The sequence below is a fragment of the Aotus nancymaae genome, unplaced genomic scaffold (assembly GCF_030222135.1).
Source record: "Aotus nancymaae isolate 86718 unplaced genomic scaffold, 86718_ANA_hifiasm-v0.15.2.pri h1tg000040l, whole genome shotgun sequence".
NCBI classification, from domain to species: Eukaryota; Metazoa; Chordata; class Mammalia; order Primates; family Aotidae; genus Aotus; species Aotus nancymaae.
Window position 1 is genome coordinate 11739423 of NW_026988454.1, and position 24585 is coordinate 11764007.

The following is a 24585-nucleotide window of genomic DNA, read 5'->3' on the forward strand; positions in this document are numbered from 1 at the left end:
ATGTCAAGGATTCAGTTTCTCTGCATTGTTGCAGGTATTTGATATTATCATTATTTATTTTAGCTATTCAAATAGGTGTATGTTGATATCTCATCACAGTCATAATTTGAACTTTCTTGATATCTGGTGAGGTTGAACATTTTGTGCTTATTTACCGTCTGTATTCCTCTTTATTGAAATGTCTTTTTGTGTGATTTTTCCCCTTTTCTTATTAGATTGTGTTTTTTTTTTTTACTATCGAGTTTTGTTCTTACTTTAACATCTTTCTCAAATAAAGACTTGAACATATTCAAGATGTACAATGTGATGATTTGATGTACATTTATTGTAATGATTACCACAATCAAATTAATTAACACATATGTCAACACCTATGTGGTATATTAGATCCTCAAAACTTGCTCACCTTGTAACTAAAAGTTTGTACCCTTTGACCAACATTGTTGTACTTCCTCCATGTCCTAATACCAGGCAATTGCCATTCTTCTCTCTGCTTCTGTGAGTTCTACTTTTAAAGATTCCACGTATAAGTAAGATCATATAGCATTTCTGTGTCTGGCTTATTTCACTTAGCACAACACTATCTAGGTTCATCCATGATGTGGCAGGATTTCCATCTTTTTAGGGCTAAATAATACTCTATTGTATTTATGTACCACAATTATGTATTCATCCCTCTATAAACAATTCCATTGTTTCCCTATCTTTGCTATTGTGAATAATGCTACAATGAACATGGAGTACAGAGATCTCTTCAAGATGCTGATTTTATTTCCTTTGTATATATCTAGAGGTGAGATTGCTGCTTCATATGATAGTTCCAATTTAAATTTTTTGAAGAACTTCTATACTGTTTTCCGTAATTTGCTGTACCAAATTACATCACCATCAATAGCGTACAAGGGTTGTCCTTTTCTCCGTACTTTCACCACTCTTTGTCTTTGATCTTTTTTGATAGCCTTCCTAACAGGTGTGAGGTAATATCTCATTGTGATTTTAATTCGAATTTCTTGGATGATTAGCAATGTTGAGCACCTTTTTACACACCTGTTGGCCATTTGTATGTCTTCTTTGGAAAAATCTACTCAGGTGCTTTGCCCATTTTATAAATGGGATTATTGATATTTTTGTTATTGAGTTGTATGAGTTCCTTCTTTATTTTGTATATAAACCTTTTATAAGGTCTATGGTTTGCAAATATTCTTTCCTCATTCCATAGCTCGCTTTTCTACTTTCTTGGTTGTTTTCTTTGCTGTGCAGATGATCTTTAGTTTGAAGCAATTACATTTGTCTATTTTTGCTTTTGTTGCCTATGCTTTTGGTGTCATATCCAAAAGGAAAATCTCTCAAATGTTGATGGAAAAACTGGATATCCACATGCAAAAAAGTGAAATTAGATCCTTGCCTTATACTGTATACAAAAATTAACTCGAAATGAATTGAAGACTTAAATGTAAGATCTGAAACCATAAAATGACTATTGAATTTTGAGAGATTTTATGCATTCTAGATATGAGTCTTTTATCATGCATGTGGATGGCAAATACATTCTTCTCATTTATGCTTGACTTTTCATCCTCAAAGGGATCTTTCACAGCATGAAAGTTTTTAGTCTTTATAAATTCCAATTTATTGAATTTTTTAAAAATATGGATCATACCTTTGGTGTCATGTCTATAAAGTCTTAAGACTTCTGTTCCAAGTATTTTATCTTGTTTTCTTCTTGAAAATTTACAGTTTTACATTTAAATTTATGATCAAGAGTGGCTTCAAGATGGCAGAGTAGATGCATCTGGTACCCACCCACCTCTTCCACAAAGAAGCACCAAGACAGTGTGAGCATATAACCACGCTTCCAATACAGAATCTAAGGAAGAGCACTGGAATTCAATAGATAAGTGAGAGGAAAGACCTACAGCAAGGAGGGAGAGGAAAGAGAGGCAGCCCGCTTAGCTGAAATCAGCAGGAAACCTAGAGAGACTCCCCAGTACAGGGAGAGGGTAAATGAGAGACCCACAGTGGTCCATATTCCTACCATGGACTCTTGCATTCTTAGCCACAGGAGAGTCCCTTGATTTTCATGGGCCTCAAGACTAACATAGGGAGCTGTCTGGAGATTGTGGCAGCATGGCCCCATATACCCACAAGCCCTAAGCAGCCACAGCAAGGCACCATTATGAGAACCCAAACCCCACCAGATGGCATCCTGCCCTGGAGCTCAAAAAGCTGTGCATCACCACGTCCCCAAAACCCTATAGACATTTCCTACCTGCAGCTGCCACCAGGGCCAAAGCATGAGCCACTGGCAGTGACCCTGCCCCACCCAGCAGAGGGACAGTCATGCAGAAAGGCTACCCTGCCTGAGCTACAGTCTCTGAGAGCTGCTGCCATCACTGGGACCAAAGCATGGGTGACCTCACCCTTCCAGCAGAGGGGTACTTGCAGATTTTAACACACCCCAAGGACAAACTCCATTGCCCAAAATTGCTGTTGTTGTGGGCTATTGCTTAAGGTTAAGGTGCAAGTGGAGCAATGCCCTTTAGCTGTCTGCTTATGGCTGCTCCCACTGAAAGCAACCCCTCCCTCCCCAGAAATAGGGTCCCTGTATATAGTCCCTGCTGCCTCTACCTGAGCATTCTGCCAGTGGCTTAGGAATCACCCCACACCTGCCTACCACAGCCAGTGCCTGACTGCACAACCAGGATGTCTGAAGACAGGTTCACCCAGCCCAGCTCGACTCCCACCAGAACACAAACCTGTCATCTGGGGCCTGAGGTTGTTCGGCATCAGGAATGCTCAGTTTGCCATCGTCAGCACCTGAGCATTCCTCTTGAGTCCCTAATGTCAAGCCCACCCAACCTCCTGCTACTACCACAGCTGATACCCACTTCCACATACCACCTGCAGGAGTGGGGAATGACCCATTTAGCCCATTGCAACCACTACCAACACAAAAATGGACAACTGGGAACCCAGAGGTTATCCCTCCACTGTTATTGCTATCACCTACACCATGCCTGTTGCCCCGGGGCCTGAGGACCCACCCAGTTACCCAGCCCACTGTTCCCATTCCAAGCACCTGAACAAGCCACTTTGAGGCTCTAGAATTGGCCTGCCTTGACATGTTAACACCAATGCACCACCTGGGGTGCAAAGAGAAACATGCATGGCCTACTATCACTGCCACTACTGGGGTCCAAAGACTGGTCCACCTGGCATCCCGGTCCCCAGTAAACTTCACTAACAGCTGTGCCATAAGCCACTGAGGAAATGACAGATACCGCTGACCCTGTTTATAGTTGAGGAAATCATATGGAGATCACCCTACTGCACACACCCAGAATCAAAGCTAAGGTACCCTACACTATCAACATTCTATCTTCAGGAAAAAGTCCTCCCTTGTGAAAGCAAATTTTAAAAAACTGAAAGAATTGACTGTTATACCTGCTCCTTAGATATCAGTGTAAGGACACAAGAAACACGAAAAAGCAGGGAAATATGACATCTCCAAAGGAGCACAATAATTATTCAGCAAAAGAATCCAATCAAAAATAGATTTACAAAATCAAAGAAAAAATTAAAATACCAATTTTTAAAAGCTCAGTGAAATTCAAGATAATACAGAAAAACAATACAAAGCAATTAGAAAAACATTTAGGATATGAACGAGAAATTTGCCAAAGAAGATAAATATTATAAAAATAAAACAGAAATTTTGAAACTGAAAAATCATTGAATGAAATAGAAAACACACTCAAAAAGCTTCAACAATAGACCAGATCAAGCAGAAAAAAGAATTTCAGAACTTGATGAGAAGTTATTTGAAATCATCTAGTTAGAGAAAAATAAAGAAACAAGAATTTTAAAAGTGAACAAAAGCTATGTAACATATGGAACACTATAAGCAGACATATATTCAAACTTTTGTGTTTTAGAAGGCCAAGAGAAAATGAAAGGGTTTAAAAAAACCCTGTTTAATGAAGTAATAGTTGAAAACTTCTCAAATCTAAGAAGAAATTTGGACATTGAGATATAGGAAACTTAGAGATCCTCAAAGAGAGATAATGTTACAAGTTCTACTGCATGTCACATTATAGTCTAACTGTCAAAATTCAAGGACACAGAGAGAACACTAAAAACAGCATGAGAAAAGTGTCTAGTTACTTATAAAGGACCCTCCATCAGACTAACAGCAGATTTCTCTCAGAAACCTTATGAACCAGGAAAAAATGGGTAGATATATTCAAAGTGCTAAAAGGAAAAGCAAAAACCAAACCAAACCAAACAAAATTGCTAGCCAAGAACACTATATCCAGCAAAGGGAAGTAAATTAAGGAGAAATGATGTCTTTCTTAGACAATCAAAAACTGAGGGAATTAATCAGCACTAGACTAGCTCTACAAGAAATGCCTAAGAGAGTCCTACAACTAGAAGTAACAAAAAAAAAAAAAAAAAAAAAAAAGGCTATCTGCTATTATGAAAATAGACAAAAATGTGAAACCTACTGGTAGAGCAAACACACAAAGAAGAGAAGAGAGTCAAATGTTATCACTAGAGAAGACTGCCAAACCACAATGATAAACCATAAGAGTAAGAAAGAACAAAGGGTATACAAAACAAGCAGAAATAAATTAATAAATATTAGAAATAAGCCCTCACATACCAATAATAACCTTGAATGTAAACAGATTAAACGTTCGACTTAAAAGATATAGACCAGCTGAATGGATGATAAAACAACCCAAGTACATGCTACTTTTAAGAAATTAATCTCACCTGTAAAGACATATATATACTTAAAGTAAATAGATGGAAAAAGATATTTTATGCAATTGAAAAACAAAAGAGAGCAGAAGTAGCTAAACTTATATAATAAATCAGACTTTAATTCAAAAACAGTGAAAATAAATAAAGAAGGTCATTATGTAATACAGAGACCAATTCAGCAACAGGACATAACAATTCTCAACATACATGAGGCCAGCATTAGGGCACTCAGATATATAAAGCAATTATTATTAGATCTAAAGGGAGAGATTAACTCTAATACCAAATCAATGTAAAAAATCAACAGCATTTCTATATATCAATAATGTGCTAGCTAAGAAAGAAATCAAGAAGGTAATACCATTTATAATAGCTAAAATAAATACCTAGGAATAAATTTAATCAAGTAGGTGGAAGACCTCTACAAGGTAAACCACTGCACTGATGAAATAAATTGAAGTAAACATAAACAAATGGAAATAAATCTCATTCTCATGGATTTGAAGAATTTATACCGTTAAAATGACCATACTGCCTCAAACAGTATACAGATTCAAGGTAATGCCTAGCAAAATACTAACATAATTTTTCATAGAATTAGAAAAAAATTCTTAAAATTTGTATGGACCCCCAAAAAGAAGCCGAATAGCCAAAACAATCCTGAGAAAAAGAACAAGGCTAGAGGTACTACACTACCTGACTTCAAAATATATCACAAGGCTAAGATCACCGTAACAGCATGATATAGGTGTAAAAATAGACACGTTAACCAATGTAACAGAATAGAGAACCCAGAAATAAAGCCACATACCTACAGCCTGATTTTTAACAACAGTGCCATGGCAATATATTGGGGAAAGGAACCCTTCTTCAATAACTGGGGCCAGGAAAATTGGTTATTCATAAGCAGAAAAATGAAACTGGACCTCTGTCTTTTACCCTATACAATAATCAACTCAAGAAGAATCAAAGACTTAAATATAAGACCCCAAACCTATAACTCTATTAGAGGAAAACATAGGGGAAGGACTTCAGGACATTGAACTAGGCAAACATTTCATGGCTACTACCTCCAAAGTTCAGGCAACAAAAACAAAAATAGACAAATGAGACTCTATTAAGCTGAAACTGTAAAGCTTCTTGAAAGCAAAACAAAAACAATCTACAGAGTAAAGAGGCAACCTGTTAAATGGGAGGAAATATTTGCAAACTATTCATCTGACAAAGGCCTAATATCCAGAATATACAAGGAACTCAAGCAACTCAACAGTAAAAAAGACAATCCTATTAAAAAAATGAACAAAGGACCTAAATATACATTTCTCAAAAGAAGACATACAAATGACCAATAGGTATATGAAAAAATGCTCAACATGACTAACCATCAGGGAACTGTAAATAAAAACCACAATGATATAGCAACTCACCCTAGTTAGAATGGCTAATATTAAAAAGACAAAACATAAGTGATGAGAATGTGGAGAAAAGAGAAGTCTTTTATACTATTGGTGGGAATGCAAATTCGTACAACCACTATGGGAACAGTATGGAGATTTCTCAAGAATCTAAAAATAGAACTATCATATGATTCAGTAATCCCACTACTGGATATTTATCCCAAGGGAAAGAAATCAGTTTATCAACAGGATACCTGCACTTGCATGTTTATTGTGACACTAGTCATGATAAGAAAGATATGGAATCAAACTAAGTGTCCACCAATGGATGAATGGATAAAGAAAATGTGGTATATATACACAATGGAATACTCTTTGGCCATAAAAAAGAATAAAATTATGCCATTTGTAGCAACATATGTAGAACAGTAGGTCCTTATGTTAAGTAAAATAAACCAATCACAGAAAAACAAATATTGCATGTTCTTACTCATGTGGAAAATTAAAAAGGTGATCTTGTGGAGCCAGATAATAGAATGATAAATACTAGAGGCTGAGAAGGATGTTTGGTAGGAGGGGAGATGAAGAGAAGTTGGTTAATGTGCACAAACCCACATTAGATAGAAGATACAAGTTTTACTACTCAGCAGTAGAGTAGAATGGCTATAGTTAACAACAATGTATTTTATGTTTCAAAGCAGGAAAAGAAAGGACTTGAAATGTTCCCAACACATAAAAATGGTAAATAATCAAGATGATTGATATCCCAAATGTTCTGACTTGGTCATTACACATTCTATGCATGTATTAATAACAAAATACCACATGTACTCCATATATGTAGAATATTATGTATTAATAAAATAATACCAATTATATGCATGTAATTGGCCTCCCAAAATGTGGGAGTTACAGGCATGAGCCACCACAACTGGCTAAGAACACTTAGATTTACTAAAACTGTGAAAAAAATTGTGAAGATGTTACAAAGTTTCCATATGTTCATACCCAGTATTCTCTATTATTAGCATCTTATATGATTATGTTATGTTTGGTATAAATAATGAGCCCATATTGATACATTATTATTAAAGTGCATACTGTATTCAAATTTCCTTAGTTTTTACCTAGTGCTTTTTTTTTTGGGTTCCGGAATCCTATCTAGAATAATACCACGTTGTATTTGCTCATCAAAATGCAACCTTTTAAAGATACATAAGGAACTTTTACCAAAATTGACCATATGCTGGGCTATAAAGTGAGTCACAGAATATTCTATTGTATTTTTATTTTTTCTTTAATTGTTTTTAACTTGTATTTTAGATTCGGGGTGCATGTGCAGGTTTGGTACTTGGGTATATTGCGTATTGCTGAGGTTTGAGGTATGAATGATCTCATCACCCAGGTACTGAGCATAGTACTCAAAAGTTAGTGTTTCAACCTTTGTTCTCCTCCCTCTCACTTCAGTGGTATTCATTTTCTATTACTGCCATTTTAATGTCCAAGAGAATCCAGTGTTTAGCTCCCACTTATAAGTGAGTACATGTGGTATTGGGTTTTCTGTTCCTGCATTAATCCACTTAAGATCGTGGCCTCCAGCTGCATCCATGTTGTTGCAAAGGACATTATTTCATTCTTTTTTATGGTTGCATAGTATTCCATGATGCACATTTTCTTTATCCAATCCACCATTGATAGGCACTTGACTTGATTCAATGTATTTGCTATTGCAAGTAGTGTTGCAAGCATGCAAGTATATGTGTCTTTTTGGTTGAATAATTTGGTTTTTTTTGGATATATACCCAGTAATGGGATTGCTGGATCAAATAGTAGTTCTGTTTTACATTATTTGAGAAATCTCCAAACTGCTTTCCAAAGTGGCTTAACTAATTTACATTCCTATCACCAGTATATAAGCTTTCCCTTTTCTCCAGCGCTTTGCCAGCATCTGTTATCTTTTGACTTTTTAATAATAGTCATTCTGACTGATGTGAGATGGTATCTCATTATGGTTTGATTTGTATTTCTCTGCTGGTTAGTGATGGGTAGAGCTTTTTCATATGTTTATTGGCCACTTGTATGTCTTCTTTTAAGAAATGTCTATTCTTCTTTTGAGAAGTGCTACTTGTATGTCTTCTTTTGATAAGTGTTTATTGGCCACTTGTTTATCTTCTTCTTTTTTTTTTTTTTATTTGAGACGGAGTTTTGCTCTCCTTACCCAGGCTGGAGTGCAATGGCGCAATCTTGGCTCACCGCAACCTCCGCCTCCTGGGTTCAGGCAATTCTCCTATCTCAGCCTCCTGAGTAGCTGGGATTACAGGCATGCACCACCGTGCCCAGCTAATTTTTTGTATTTTTAGTAGAGACGGGGTTTCACCATGTTGACCAGGATGGTCTCGATCTCTCGAGCTCGTGATCCACCTGCCTCGGCCTTGTATGTCTTCTTTTGAGAAGTGTCTATTCAGGTCTTTTGCCCATTTTTAAAATGCAGTTATTTGTGTTTTTCTTGTTGAGTTGTTTAAGTTCCTTACAGGTTCTGGATATTACACCTTTGTCAGATGCATAGCTTACAAATATTTTCTTCTACTTGTTTTCTCTGTTGATAGTTTATTTTGCTGTAAGAAGCTCTTTAATTAGGTCCCACTTGTCAATTTTTGGTTTTGTTGCCATTGCTTTTGAGGACTTAGTCATAAATTATTTCCCTAGAATGATATTTCCTAGGTTTTCTCTTAGGCTCTTACAATTTGAGATCTACATCTAAATCTTTAGTCCATCTTCAGTTAATTTTTGTGTATGGTGAAAAGTATGGGTCCAGTTTCATTCTTATGCATATGAATAGCCACCTATCCCAGCACCATTTATTGAATAGGCATTCCTTTCTCTGTTGCTTACTTTTGTTGATTTGTTGAAAATTAGATGGTGATAGGTGTATGGCTTTATTTCTGGGTTTTCTATTCTGTTCCATTGGCCTATGAGTTTGTTTTTGTACCAGTATCACACTGTTTTGCTCACTATAGCCTTACAGTATAGTTTGAAGTCAGGTAATGTTATGCCTCTGGCTTTGTTCTTTTTACTTAGGAGTGCTTTGGCTATTTGGGCTCTTTTTTTGGTTCCACATGAATTTTAGAATAGTTTTTTCCTAGTTCTGTGAAAAATGACATTGGTAGTTTGATAGGGATAGTGTTGAATCTGTAGGTTGCTTTGGGCAATATGGTCATTTTAATGCTTAAGCATACATTCTCTAATGAGAATGAAAGTAGCCTAGAAATCAATAAGAGAGAAAAATCATAAGACAGAGAAACCAGTAAGACAGAAAAATACCCTATTGTTTGAAAATTTAAAAATACATTTTTCAAAAATACTGTTTTTATTTTGTAGTTTCTGGATACAATATTCTACATATTTCAGTTACATTAAAATTTGTTAATTATATTCAAATTATATATTTTTACTGCTTGCTACTTGTTAGCTTGGGTCCTCTTACATCACAACACTGAGGAAAAAGTACTTGGGCTCAGGTGGTTTGTTTGAATGACAACCCTAGATATCACAAGAAGGGAATAGAGAAAGTGAGACAAGAAAGATGAGAGTTGTCAATAAAGGACATCACTCTTAAAAACCAGGACTTAATGCCATTTGCAACTGTCTAAAAATAATGTGCAGCACATGCCTCAGAATTTTCCCACTGTTGGACAGATTGGCTAAATAAATAAATAAATAAATAACCCGCTAACTCCCATCTTCCATTAGTTGAGGGTTGTGCCCAGAAGCATGAACCCCTCTGTGTTTCTGGATTGTATATATATCTGAAAACGAGTGTTCTCAAGATTCTAGAGAAAGCTCCCAGGCAGAAAAGCAAGGTGTGTAGGGATGCTGTCAGTTGTACCAAAAACTATCTAACTCTAGATGAACTAAAATAGGCTAAGGATGTATTATAATTTCTCATGATGATTGGCAGTTCGTTGTCTTTTTCTTCAGAGCCTCTTTTATCACATATTTTAAAGCTATGTTTTTAGATACATTCAAATTTAGTATTACTACAGCTTCTTGTAAGTTGACCCTATCATTATGAACCGTTCCTCTTTTTTTTCTGTTGTAATACTTTTGTATTAAAGTCAATTTTGGGAGAGAGATCCAAGATGGTTGATGATTAGCAGCTCGGGCACGTACCTCCCAGTGAAAGCGCAAAGAACGAGAGGACGCCACACTTTCAGACGAATATTAGTTGCTCACGGACCAGGAGATTCCCAGTGGAGGAGCTCCACGGGTCGCCAGGGCGACTCTTGTGGCCGGCATGGCAGTTTTGCTGGTGCCTTAGCACGCCAGTTCTTGGTGCAGAGTCCGGAGATTCCCGGGCAGAAAAGCACCATCAATCTTAACACCGCTGTTTTGGCTGGCTCAGTGGATTGCTCAGATTTCGGCGCAGGGAATCAACAAGTTGGACGTCAGAGACGTCGGTAATTATAAAGACGACAGACGGACAAATATATAATGAAGGGAAGAAACCAGCGTAAGAAGGTAGAGAATACTCAAAATCAGAATGCCTCTCCCTCTACAGGGGATTGCAATTCCTCATCAGTAACGGAACAAGGCTTAATAGATTACACCTGTGTTCCAATAACAGAAGCAGGTTTCAAAACGTGGGTGATAAGAAACTTCTGTGAATTAAAAGAACTTGTTCTAACCCAATGCAAAGAAACTAAGAACCTTGAAAAAAGGTTTGACGAAATGTTAACGAGAATGGACAATTTAGAGAAGAATATAAGTGAATTGATGGAGCTGAAAAACACAACACGAGAACTTCACGAAGCATGCACAAGTTTAAACAGTCGAATTGATCAAGCAGAAGGAAGGATATCAGAAGTTGAGGACCAGCTCAGTGAAATGAAACGAGAAGACAAGAATGCAGAAAAAAGGATGAAAAGGAATGAGCAAAGTCTCCAGGAAATATGGGACTATGTGAAAAGACCTAATTTACGTTTGATAGGTGTACCTGAATGTGATGAAGAGAATGAATCCAAGTTGGAAAATACTCTTCAGGATATCATTCAGGAAAATTTTCCCAACCTGGCAAGGCAGGGTAATATTCAACTCCAGGTAATACAGAGAACACCACAAAGATATTCTTCAAGAAGACCAACCCCAAGGCACATAATCGCCAGATTTATTAGGGTTGAAATGAAGGAGAAAATACTAAGGGCAGCCAGAGAGAAAGGTCAGGTTACCCATAAAGGGAAACCTATCAGACTTACAGCAGATCTCTCAGCAGAAACCCTACAAGCCAGAAAAGAGTGGGGACCAATATTTAACATCCTTAAAGAAAAGAACTTTCAACCCAGAATTTCCTATCCAGCCAAACTAAGCTTTATGAGCGAAGGAAAAATTAAATCTTTTGTGAACAAACAAGTACTTAGAGAGTTCACCACCACCAGGCCTGCTTTACAAGAGCTTCTGAAAGAAGCACTATACATATAAATGAACAACCAATATCAGCCTTTCCAAAAATATATCAAAAAGCAAAGAACTTTAACACAATAAAAAATTTACATCAACTAATGGGCAAAACAGCCAGCTAGCATCAAACGCCGGTATTAAACTTATATATATTTTAATTGGATAAAAAGCCAAAACCCATCGGTATGCTGCATCCGGGCCCATCTTACATGCAACAATACACAAAGACTCAGAGAGAAGGAGGAAGATTTACCAATCAAACAGAGAGTAAAAATAAACTAATAAACAAAAAGCAGCAGATGCAATTCTCGCCTCTGATAAAGTAGACTTTAAAGCAACAAAGATCAAAAGAGGCGAGGAATGATATTACATAATGGCAAAAGGATCAATGCAACAAGAAGAGCTAACGATTCTATAGATCAACGAGATAGAAAATTAACAAGGATATTCAGAACTTGAACTCAGACCCGGAACAAGTAAACTTAATAAACATTTATAGAACTCTCCACTTCAAATACACAAAACATACATTACCACCTCACACCTATTCCAAAGGTGACTATATAATTGGAAGTAAATCACTCCTCAGTAATCGCATAGCATTTCATAGGTTTAAATTAAATATTGGTTGGCTGTTTGTTTGTTATCTTCTTCCCTTATTCCTTCCTGACTACATCATTAAGTATAATTATCAGTATAAAAGAGGTTTTCAATACCCATTACTAAATTGCATTCTAGCCTGGGCAAGAAAGCAATACTCCCATTCTCTCTCCCTCTTTCTTTTCCTTCTCCCTCCTCCCCATTCTCTCTCTCTCTTTCTCCTCCTTTTTCCTCCTTCCTATTCTCTCTCTCTCTTTCTCTTTAAAAAAAAAAAAAAAAGGAAAAGAAAAAAAGATTGCAAAGTGATCTTGAAATGAATTAACAAATATACATTAACAAGTTATTCAAGAAAGCTTAGGAGTCAGTAAATGAAAACTTTCCAGAAAAAAAAAAAAAAGTCAATTTTTCCTGCTATTAATGGAACTATTATAGCTTTCTTTCAGTTAGTATTTGTACAGCATATCTTCTTTCTCAATCTTACTTGCAACTTTGTGTCGTTATATTTAAAGTGGTCTCTTGTAAACCACATGTTAATTTTTAAAATTCAGCCTGACAATCTCAGCCTTTTAACTGGAGTTTTTATTCATTTTATATTTAATGTAATTATTGGTATACTTGGTTTTAGATGTACCATATTATTACATTTTTATATAACAAATTTGCTCTTTGTTTTCTATTTTTTTTTTTTGGTTAATTGAATATTTATTTGTTACTGTATTTTCCCATTTCTTATTACCATTTCCCTGGTGGCTATCCTAGAAATAATGATATGTGTTCTTGACTTATTAGAATATAACATAAACTAACTTTTTTATCATTTTCTATATAGTGCAGGGAGGGACTTTAGAATGCTTGAATTCTACCACCTTCCCTCTGCCTCCTATTTGTATTGTAAAATGTGTATGTATTTAAAATTATTACTATTTTGTGTATAAGCAGTATTCACTTAAATTTATCCACATATTCAGCCTTTCTGTTGCTTCTCATTGTTTCCTGGGTTTCTGTGAAATCATCTGGGATTATTATTTTCTGTCATATATATATGGCAGTTCTAGTGAAGAAAAGTATTAAATATTTATTTGTCTAAACATTTCTTTATAAATTATTTTTAAAATGTTTTCACTGGCTATAGAAACAATAGAGTACAGTTATTTTGCTTCAGACATTTAAATATATCATTCTTTTGACTTCTTTCTGTCAGAATTTTTCTGTTAACCTTAATGTCGTTTGTTTGTAACGTTTCTTTTCTTCTTTAGATAATTTAAAGAATATTTTCTTTTAGTTGGCATTTAGTAGTTTTGTCTTGATGTGCCTGTGAGTAATTTTCTTTATTTTGTCTTGCTTGAGATCACAGCAGGACTTGAATCATTGGTTTGATTATTTTTTATCATTATTGAAAATTTCCTGGTTATTATATCTGCAATATTTACTTTTAGACTCAAGTAACTTGGATAATTACTTACATAATTTAAGTCTATAAGAGAATATATATTAGTTATTTATCTTACATGTATTTTGCATTTTTTCTGTGAAACTTCTAGATATTTTCTTTATAGACATTTTCTTCTAGATATATTTTTAGAGATTTTCTATTCACCTATTTTCTAGTTTACTTATTGTTTCATTATTTGTATAAATTAAACTCACCTATTTACTTGTTAATTTAAAATATATAACCACCTGCCCTGGAATTTCAAATTTGTTATTTTTCAGAGATTTAAGTTCTTTCTTGCAATTCTTCTTTTTTATATTATTAACAAATATTAATCAGAGTTATTTTAAAGTCCATTACTGATAACTCTAACATTTGAATATCTGTAGGCCTCTTGTCTAAATTTCTCTTAGTCCTGACTTCTAATATGCAGAGTGATTTTTTATTGAATGCTTGATATTATGCTTGAAAAATTATACTGGCTGATGATCTCTCTCTACAAAAAGTTGGTGTTTGGGCTTCTCAGGTATTTGGAGTAGGGGCAGCTTGCATTAATCCATTCAGGAGCTGAACTAATTTGAGGCTAGAATTCAGTCTTTGCTAGGCTTTCTCTATTTTATTTTGCTATTACTTTTGTAGTGTAGACCTTTAAGATTCCAACTATAAGCCTGTAATTATTACCAGGGCCCCCCTCCTTGGTGAACCATTCATTCTAATTTTTAATCACCATATGTCTGTAAATAGTAAAAAAAAAAGAAAGAAAAAGAAAAATCAATTTCCACTTCTCTGCCTTTTGTCCAGTGTGTTTTGTTGCACTTTTCTCAGTTTCTGAGCTCTGCATCACTTTCAGATTGCCAAATGATTTGTGTGGGAAGGTGTCGTAGAATATTGGGATGATATCAATGCAATTTCCTTTTCTCCAACATCTTGACACCTCAAGTTCTGGGAAATTTGGTAGTTCTCTGATACTTCATATGTATTTTAAATATTTGATTTTGCATTCTTTTTTTTTTTTTTTTTTTTTTTTTTTTTTTTTTTTTTTTTTTTTTTTTTTTTGCGGGATGGTTAGTATGGTGTAAGTTTGTCCACTATAGCTGGAATAGAAATCTTCATGTGTTATCACCAGCTTTTGGTTTCATTGATGTTCTCTATTACTCTCTCTAGATTTCATTTCATTGATTTCCACTCTGATCTTTATTATTTTCTTCCGTGTGCTTGCTTTGGGTTTAATTTGCTGTCGTTTTTCTGGTTTCTTAAGGCAGACATTCAATCATTAATCTGAGAGCTTTTCCCCCTAAGCATTCAATGCTGTAAACACCTACTTAAAAACTGCTTTACCTGGATTTCATACATTATGATATATTGCATTTTCATTTTCATTCAGCTAAAAGTATTTTCTAATTTATCTTGTAACTTCTCCAGTGACCCATGGATTATATAGAAGTGTTCTATTTGATTTCCAAATATTTGAGAATTTTATAGCCATCTTTCTATCATTGATTTCAAGTTCAATTCAGTTATATCAGAGAATACATTTTATATGCCTTTTACTCTTTTAAAATTGGTTAAGGTTTGTTTTATAGCCCAGAACATGATCCATGTTAGTGAATGTCCCAAGTGCAGTCAGAAAGAATGCATATTCTGCTACTGTAGAATGGAGTGTCAATTAGGCTAAATTGGTTAATAATTTTGCTCATGTCTTCTATATCCTTATTTTCTGTCTGCTTGCTCTATTAATAATTACTAAGGAGGAAGTATTGAAGTCTCCAATTATAATTGTGGATTTTTCTGTTTCCTCTTTCATTTCTGTCAGACTTTTCTTCCTGGGTTTCAATTTATGTTGTTAATGAATATCTGTTTAGGTCTGTTGTGTATTCTTGTTAAGGTGACCCTTTTATCATTATTTAATATATCTGTTTATTTCGGGTGAAATTCATTTCTTGAAGTTTACTTTGGCTGATATTAATAGAGCCATTCAGTTTTCTTTTTATTTCTGTTTGTATAATGACTTTTTCCATCTTTAAATTTTGAATCCATCTATGTCTTTATATTTTAAGTGCATTTCTTATAGACAACATTTAGCTAGGTCTTTTAAAAACAGAAGATGGTAATTTCCATCTTTCATTTATGTGTTAAGACCATTTATAATTTCCACTTAATAACATGCTTGCTAGTGATACAGTTTGGATTTTCTATTTGTTCTCTGGCTCACCTGTTTTTCCTTTCCTGCTTTCTTATGGATCATTTGAATTATTGTAATATTCCATATTAACTCATCTATTTGATTTTTAAGCTTCATGTTTTCTGGCATTTGCTCTAGTAATTACAATAGATGTCTAACTTTTCTGTTCAAGTCTAATTTTAGAAAATAATGATTATTTTGAAGTTTTTTTGGTATGTGTTTTTAATATTTTATCATTTTAAGTAAAATATGGAATTTTTACAACTGTATTGGTCCCTTTACTGTCCCCCATTGATCTTCATGTTAAAGTGTCATATGTATTACATCTGCATGCACTGACAAACTCCAACAGGCAATGTTGTAGTTTTTGCTTTTCAACAGTCAAATGTATTTTTATCAAAATTGTTCTATATGAAGTTTTTTACAAAGAATTTAAGAGGAGAAAAATGTTATTTATATTTATTCAGATGTCTCTCATTTCTGTTGCTCTTGATTTCTGATCATATACATTTCTTTCTGATGCCAGTGTTGAATTTGGTCTAATTTCGACTGGGCATGGTGGCTCATGCCTGTAATCCCAGCACTTTGGGAGGCCAGGGTGGGTGGATTACCTGAGGTCAGGAGTTCAAGACCACTCTGGCCAACATGGCGAAACCCCATCTCTACTAAAAATACGAAAATTAGCTGGGCAGTGTGCCCATAATCCCAGCTACTTGGAAGACTGAGGCAGAGAATTGCTTGAACCTGGAAGGCGGAGGTTGCAGTGAGCTGAGATCATGCTACTGTACTGCAGCCTGAGCAACAGAGCGAGACTCTGACTAAAAAAAAAAAAAAAAAAATGGTAAGATATATATATATATATATATATATATATATATATATATATATATATGATAAAAGCTCTCAACTTGAACCATTTTTAAGTATAAAGTTCAATAGTATTAAGTACATTCACACTGCTGTGCAACCAATTTCCAGAACTCTTTTTATCTTGCAAAACTAAAACTAAACGCATTAAACAACTCCCAATACTTCCTTCCCCTCAGCCCCTGGCAACCACCATTCTACTTTCGTCTCTATGAAATTGATGGCTCTGTGTACCTAATATAAGCAGAATCACATAATATTTGTCTTTTTGTTACTGGCTGGCTTATTTCACTTAGCATAAAGTGATTCAGATTCATATCTATAGTAGCATTTCCTTCCTTTTTAAAGCTAAATGATATTCCATTGTGTGTATATACCATATTTTGTTTATCCCTTTATCCATCAGTGGACATTTATGCTGTTTATTTTTTTCACCTCTTGGCTATTGTGAATAATGCTGCTATATATCTAAAAGTGGAATTGTTGGGTCATATGATAATTCTATTTTTAATTTTTTGAGGAAGCACCATATTGTTTTTCATGGTAGCTGCATCATTTTACATCCCCACCAACAATGTACTAGGGTTCCAGTTTCTTCACATCCTTGCCAATGCTTGTTTTATTTATTTTTATTTTTTATTTTTGAGGCAGAGTCTTGCTCTGTCACCCAGGCTAGAGTGCAGTGGCGTGATCTCGGCTTACTGCAACCTCGGTCTCCTGGCTCAAGTGATACTCAGGCCTCAGTCTCCCAAGTAGCTGGGATTACAGACGTGCATTACCTCATCTGGCTAAGTTTTGTATTTTTAGTAGAGAAAGGAGTTTACCATGTTGGCCAGGCTGGTCTTGAACTCCTGACTTTAAGTGATCTGTCCGACTCAACCTCCCAAAGTGCTGGCATTACAGGTGTGAGCCACTATGCTGGCCTGTTTTCTTTCTTTGTTTTTTTAAATTTTATTGTAGTCATTTTAGTGGGTACTAGGTGAGCGTTTTCTAATATTTTAGTTTGTATTTTTGTTTTTCTCTTCATGGAAAATCTTGGTTTATGATATTCTGTTCTTTTATTATCTGTGTTTTTTTTTTTTAATCAAAATTGTTCTATATGAAGTAAGTTAAAGGGCCTTACCTTTGTATTCTCCCAAAAGTACTGCATTATGTACAATATATATTTTTCTTAAATATCTGGTAAATCTTTGCATTTGAAATGGCTTCTCTACATGATACATTTATTTTTCATGTTTCTATACCAATAGCTTGTTAATTTTCAAATACATTTTCTTTTTGCTGATTCTCCAGACAAATTGTTTCCATTTTATTAATATTTTTGTTTCCTCCTTTTAGGTTTATTTTAGGTTTCCTTAATTGTCGGTTTTCTAACTTAATTTGAATGCTGAGCTTATTACTTTTCTGTAATGTTTCCTTTATTGATATACGAAGCTAACATTTCCTTCCGTGTACAGCTTTAGCAGCATTCTACAAGTTTTGATATGAAAAAGTCTTGTCATTTTTGTTGTTCTATTTTAGATATTCTTTAAATTCTGCATTATGACATTTTGATAAACATAAATAATTTAATAATTTTAAAGTTATAAATGTATGGTGTTTTATTTCTAATTTTAATTAACAGTGGTCAGAGAAGATTATCTGCATATTGTTTATAAAAATGAAAATATATATAAAATACGTATATACTCATATTGGGTGAGTGAATGCACAGAAAAAAATCTGGAAGTTTATATAACGAACTGTTATTCCAAGTGCTAGAATTTAAAAAGATTTCTCTTTTTCTTTGCATTTTTTGTATCTTCTGAATTTGAAATGTGAATATGAATTTTTTTACTAGAAAGACAAAGATGTTTATATAGAGAGGATCAAAAAGAGTTTAGATGAATATATACTACCTGTATGAGAACTCATTTCTAATTCTCTACAGACTTTAGAGTTCAGTATTTATTTATTGAAATATTAAAAAAGAAAAAAACCATAAATGATTCCCTTGCCATGACTTTTAAGGCAAATATTTGATTAATAATAAGTTTTCTTTGTATATCTGAAAAGAATTATGAATTCTTTAATCATGAGTGCCTAGAGAATTCCCTTATTTCTTTTGAGCTCCATTTTTGTCTTTAAACATTTATTTTTCCACTATTTTGACATGTTTCTAGTTAAGGAGTGGAGTCAGATTGATAACGTCATGTTATGAAACCTAAAGTTTTCTGTTTTGTTTGTTTTATTGTTAATATGTTTGAATTTGAACCAGATTATTGTATCCTCAAGGGTAGAGATCAGGCTTATTTATCTGTTTTAAATTTTTAGGCACAGGACCTGGCCTATGTAGAACCTTTTACAGTGTTTCATTAATGGGGTAATTTTGAAATAGACATTTCAAAAATTAAGAAAGGAGATATTTATGGAAATGCCTTCTTTGGTTCACTTCTCTTTGAACTTAAAGTAAATTTCTTCAGGATAGAAACTATGTCTTGGACCCTGCTAGATCTTTTGCACACTGCTTGGCCCATGGTGGTTCAGGACATCAGTATTTGCTTTCTAGTTGGCATCCAACCTGTAAATCAGAATCATGTCAGATTACTCTTCTCTTTTTCTATTCTCATTTCTCCTGAATACTCTTCTTCACCTCTCCCAAATCAATAAGTAGGAAGAATTGTTTCAACCTGGGCTCAAATGAACCAGAAAGAGTTGGATTTTTGTGTGTGTGTTTTACATTGGAAATAAATAAAATCACTCACATATCTTCGTGTTTTCTCCTTCTCATTCCCTACAACACAGCATGCCTTGGGACTACACCAGAGAAAGGGGGTCATACTGCCAATCTGGTTCTTCTCAGTATTCCCATTTAACTTCAGTTTATACTTTCATGGGCTCTTGAACTTCTTGTTTTCCAAGCTTTGCTCTAAGGTCCACTTCTGCAAAAAAAATATTTTTATGGATCAATAGAAGACCCTAGAATTTTCCTTGCATTAATAATTTCTTACTCTTTGATTTTGGCAGTGTGCTGACAAAGATAATTTTTGTGTTTTAGTAGCATTTGCTGGAGGCAGGTTGATACTTGATACATATGACCTCCGCGACAGTCTACATGGGTAGAATGAAGGAATACTGTACTTCGTTTTGGTGGTCCTTGTGCTTGATGAATGCAGTCATTTTTATTTTTCTGGTTCTGACTTTCAAATATGGTTTTATCACATTTTATGGACTTCATTGTGACAAATGATTTCCTCTAATATTTATATATTTCCTCAGTATACAGATCTATGTTCACGTACACACTGACTCCAGTGTCCTCAGATCCATGCCCAGGAGATGAGCAGTATTTTAGCATTTCGGTTCCCTTGGAAGTGATACAAGACATACCTAGGCAACATGAATTCTGCAGTGAGTCAGAGATATGATTTCATATTCTTGTAGCATATGTCCATTTGAGTTTCCTTTTTGGCAACAAATGTAAATAGTTTTATATTTCTAGTAAAAATAATTCATTCTTGTTTTAAAAACTGATAAAGTATAGAAAATATAAAAAAGAAAAATAAGGAGGACTTTTAAATTCTAATACTTGGAGATAACTATTAATATTTTGGTATACTTTCTTCCAGAATTTTTTTCTTCTTCGCTTAGCATTCAGTCACTAAAACACAGCATATGAGTATACACACACAGACACACACACACACACATACACACAAACATACACAAATATATACATATGTATTCATAGACTTATTACATTTACAAATAATGTGATCATAATATGCAGAGATTTTAATCTGTTTCTTTTCCCTAAGATCTTTCATTTACCTCTGAATCAATGTGCCTCTGTTTAAGCAATTATTTTTACCATTTGGCTCATTTACTATCAAACCATGTTTTTCTTCTAAGGCTTTTCTGTGTTTATTATGTACTATTTTGTAACACCTCTTTGCTAAGGGTGTTACAAGATGCAATTTGTAACTGTTTTAAATGGAAATCCCCAAAAGGTGTAATAGAAATATGAAGAAAAGTGAGAAAGAAGGCCAGCAGGCCAGCATGTAAAAATCAAGAAAGGAGGAAGAGTCTGTCTGCAGCATGGGAAGTGGGGTTTGCCTCATGTGCTTTAGGAATCATAGGATCTCAGTTCCTTGGTTCTCAAAACAAAAAGTTAGCTGACTTAACTCTATATATGTGGCTCCATGAGGCAGTAATGTCTTCTCCTCACATGAACTCCCCCAGTGCTGGAAGTACTACTGCCTACACATGCAGTGGCTTGCATCTGCTCCTGCTGGCCTTGCCACCATCTTATTACTTCCCATAAATGCTAAGGGACACTTTATTTCAATGTTAATTTACATGACTTTCAAATTGTTCAAAATGTTTTTTTGATGCTTCAAAGTCTGGAACTTCTTAGCAAACTATAAATCTTAATGGAAACCCATGTTCTCTCGAAGGGAATGCATCAATGCAGCTTAGCTACCTCACTAGAAATAAAATAGAAAATTAGCAGCAAAAGCAATTTGAATGTAGACTTTATGCTGAGGAATAAAGCAAAGGAATAAAATTGCCATGGTATATTTTAGAGGGTCCTAAACACAACAAACTCTCTTAAAAAGATAATAAAGCTGCTGGAGCAAGAAGCAATGATGTGGGGACACACACACACACACACACACACACACACACACACAGATTAGACAGAAAAAAAGCTCAATATTCAACAAGAACACAGGGGTAAGGTGGGGGAGTGTCATCATTCTGTTTCACTGAGCATATCATAGGAGGATTCTGAATGTGTGTTTCTCAGCAGTGGAGAAGAGATCTGTTCTCTTTACAGGGAATGCCTTATTCCACAACAATACCAAGGGAAGAGTTCTGGGACACTTTGCTGTGCCCTAGAAGGAGCTATATAAATTCACAAAGCAGTAGACACTCTCTTAATTGGCATGCACAAAGCTGACTCATCTGATTAACCAATGCTCTTAACTCTGTCTGTAAAACATACTGACAGGCCCCCCACTGCCACCCACAGTAGGCTACTCTTCAGTTTACCACCCACACAGATCTAAAAAGTCCATTAGGTTTATACTAGTTGAATTTACTATTTTAATAGTACATCTCAATTAAACTATGTAATATAATGAAATATAACTGTGAAAAGAGTTTGTCTATGAAAGCAAAGTTAAATGTTATATAAAGGTTTGATAAATTATAAAATATTCCTGTTGTTTTAGGTGTGAATAAGATGACTATAAGATATTAGGAAAATCATGAGCTCATCCCACCACCCATATTGTTCCTCAAGGAATCTTACATTCTATCAGTTTTAAAGAAACTGAAATGTGATGTTATAGATGTAAGGTATATTGCCGAGTTAAAATGAGGAAACTGAGGCCAGTGAGAAAAAATGAGAATCCAATTTATTCAGCTCCCGGGTGAGGTTCTGTGGTCCAGGAAGGGGCCAGAGAAGTCACAATGGGCTTCTCAGGGCGTGGGGTTTTATAAGAAGTGGAGGTAGTTGATTGGTCATTGGGAAACAAAGAGCAGACAATTTCATTGGTAAGGAGATTTGATTGATTGTTAGGGAAACAAAGAGCAGACAATTTCATTGGTAGGCTGACTGGCTGGGGAGGTTAATGTTAAACTGCCATTGGACAAATCTTCTGCGGGCTTTTTAAATTTTGAAAGGGTTGAGTGAGGAATGCAGGAGTGGGCGTGTGGAGCCTGCATGGAGAAACCAGATAGGAGCAGGTGTGGGGAGCCAGCACAGAGAGATAAGTGTATCCCTTTGGCTCTTCAGCGAGGCAGCCGGCCTTACAATAGATATCGCATTATAAGTGTGATTTATGCAAAAACAAACAAAATGGCATGAAAATCTAAATACTGCTCACCCATCCGAAAGTGAAAATTAACTAATGAAAAGATTGGTGAATTAATCTTTTTAATGAAAACAAGATTTTAAAATCATGTGTATTTCATATATGTATGTAATTTTAAAACTGGTTATCTGATTTGATGAACTATTTTGATTAATGACTATGGTATTTTACAGTATTTCATTAAGTTCTCTGTGTGGGTCACCTATGAAACAGACACGTTTTTCAGAGCAGTCCCTACAATACTATTTCCATTCCTAAGGCTAAATTTTTAGCTTGATGCAGACAGGGAGAATGAGCCTTCAGTTTTTATTCGCATTAATGTATAGAGAGTGAGAGGCCCTGTCAGACTTGCAAGAGTTGTTTCAGCATTTAAAAATGCCACATCTGCTGTGTGCGGTGGCTCACATCTTTAATCCTGACACTTTGGGAGGGTGAAGTGGGCAGATTACTTGGCCCAAAAGTTTGAGACCAGCCTGGGCAAAATGACCCAAAAAAACCCCAAATTGCCAGGCATGGTGGTACGTGTCTGTAGATCCAGCTACTGAGGAGGCTGAGGTGAGAGGATAGCTTGAACCAAGGAGTTGGAGGCTGCAGTGAATCCTCATTGTGCTACTGCACTCCAACCTGAGCAACATGACTGTCACAAAAAAAATTTTTTTTAAATAAGTAAAGGAGAAAGAGGCCATTTCAGAAATGAAGACTAAATTATATGAAACAAAATAAAATAGTCATGGTTTGAAGAATGATTAGGAACATAAAGGTTAGAACTGAGATAATAAGAAAAAATTAAACTATTTAAAAAATGGATATAGATAATTTGGGGGGGGCAAAGCAAATATAATAGTTTTTTTTTTTTTTTTTTGAGACATAGTCTCACATTATCCCCTGGGCTGGAGTGCTGTGGTGCAATCTCGGTTTACTGCAACCTCTGCCTCCCAGGTTCAAGTAATTCTCCTGCCTCAGCCTCCCAAGTAGCTTGGGATTACAGGTGCCCGCCACCACACCCGGCTAAGTTTTTGTATTTTTAGTACAGATGAAGTTTCACCATGTTGGGTCTCAAACTCCTGACCTTGCGATCCACCCGCCTCAGCCTCCCAAAGTGCTAGGATGACAGGCATGAGCCCCTGCCAATGTAACATTTCTATAATTGCAATACCCAAAGAAGAAAATGAACACACTGGAACAAAACAAACATTTAAACTATAATTCATGACACCTTGCTTGAAATAAGTTTTAATTGTATACATTAAAAGTGAAAATTGACCCCAAACTGTGAACACTGACCTATTACAATATTTGATTTTGAAAATGAAGCAACTATCTTTATCACAGCCAGGCAAAAAAGTTCTTTTGAAAGAAAAGTTGTGCTTTGGTTTGAATGTTGGTCCCCTCCGAAATTCATGTTGAAATGTAATTGCCATTGTAACAATATTATGAGGTGATACTTTTAAGAGGTGATTAGACCATGAAGACTCTGTCCTTATGAGTGGGTCAGTGGTGTTATCATGGGAGTGGCTTCCTTATTGTGGGAGTAAGTTCCTTATAAAAGAACAAGTTCAGTCCCCCTTTGTCTGTCTTTCTCTTTGCCCTTTTGCCATGTGATGCTTCCAGCATGTTATGGCAGAGTGAGAAGACCCTCCCCAGGTGCTGGTGTATTGATTTCAGGCTTTCCAGCCTCCAGAACTGTGAGAAATAATTTATATTCTTTATAAATTACCAAGTGCATGGTATTCAGTTATAGCTGCATGAACCAGACCAAGATGATCACTGAACTTCTCAGCAGCAATGCCTTATGGCAGAAGCCATGGAACTACCTATGAGATACCCAAGGGTAAAAAAGGGTGCACCCAAAACTTTGTATCAAGCTGAGTTGCTCCTCAGTTATTGATATGGTTTGGCTGTGTCTCCACCCAAATCTCATCTTGAATTGTAGCTCCCATAATTCCCACATGTCATGGGAAGGACCTGGTGAGAGCTAACTGAACCATGAGGGCAGGTTTTTCCTGTGCTGTTCTCATGATAGGA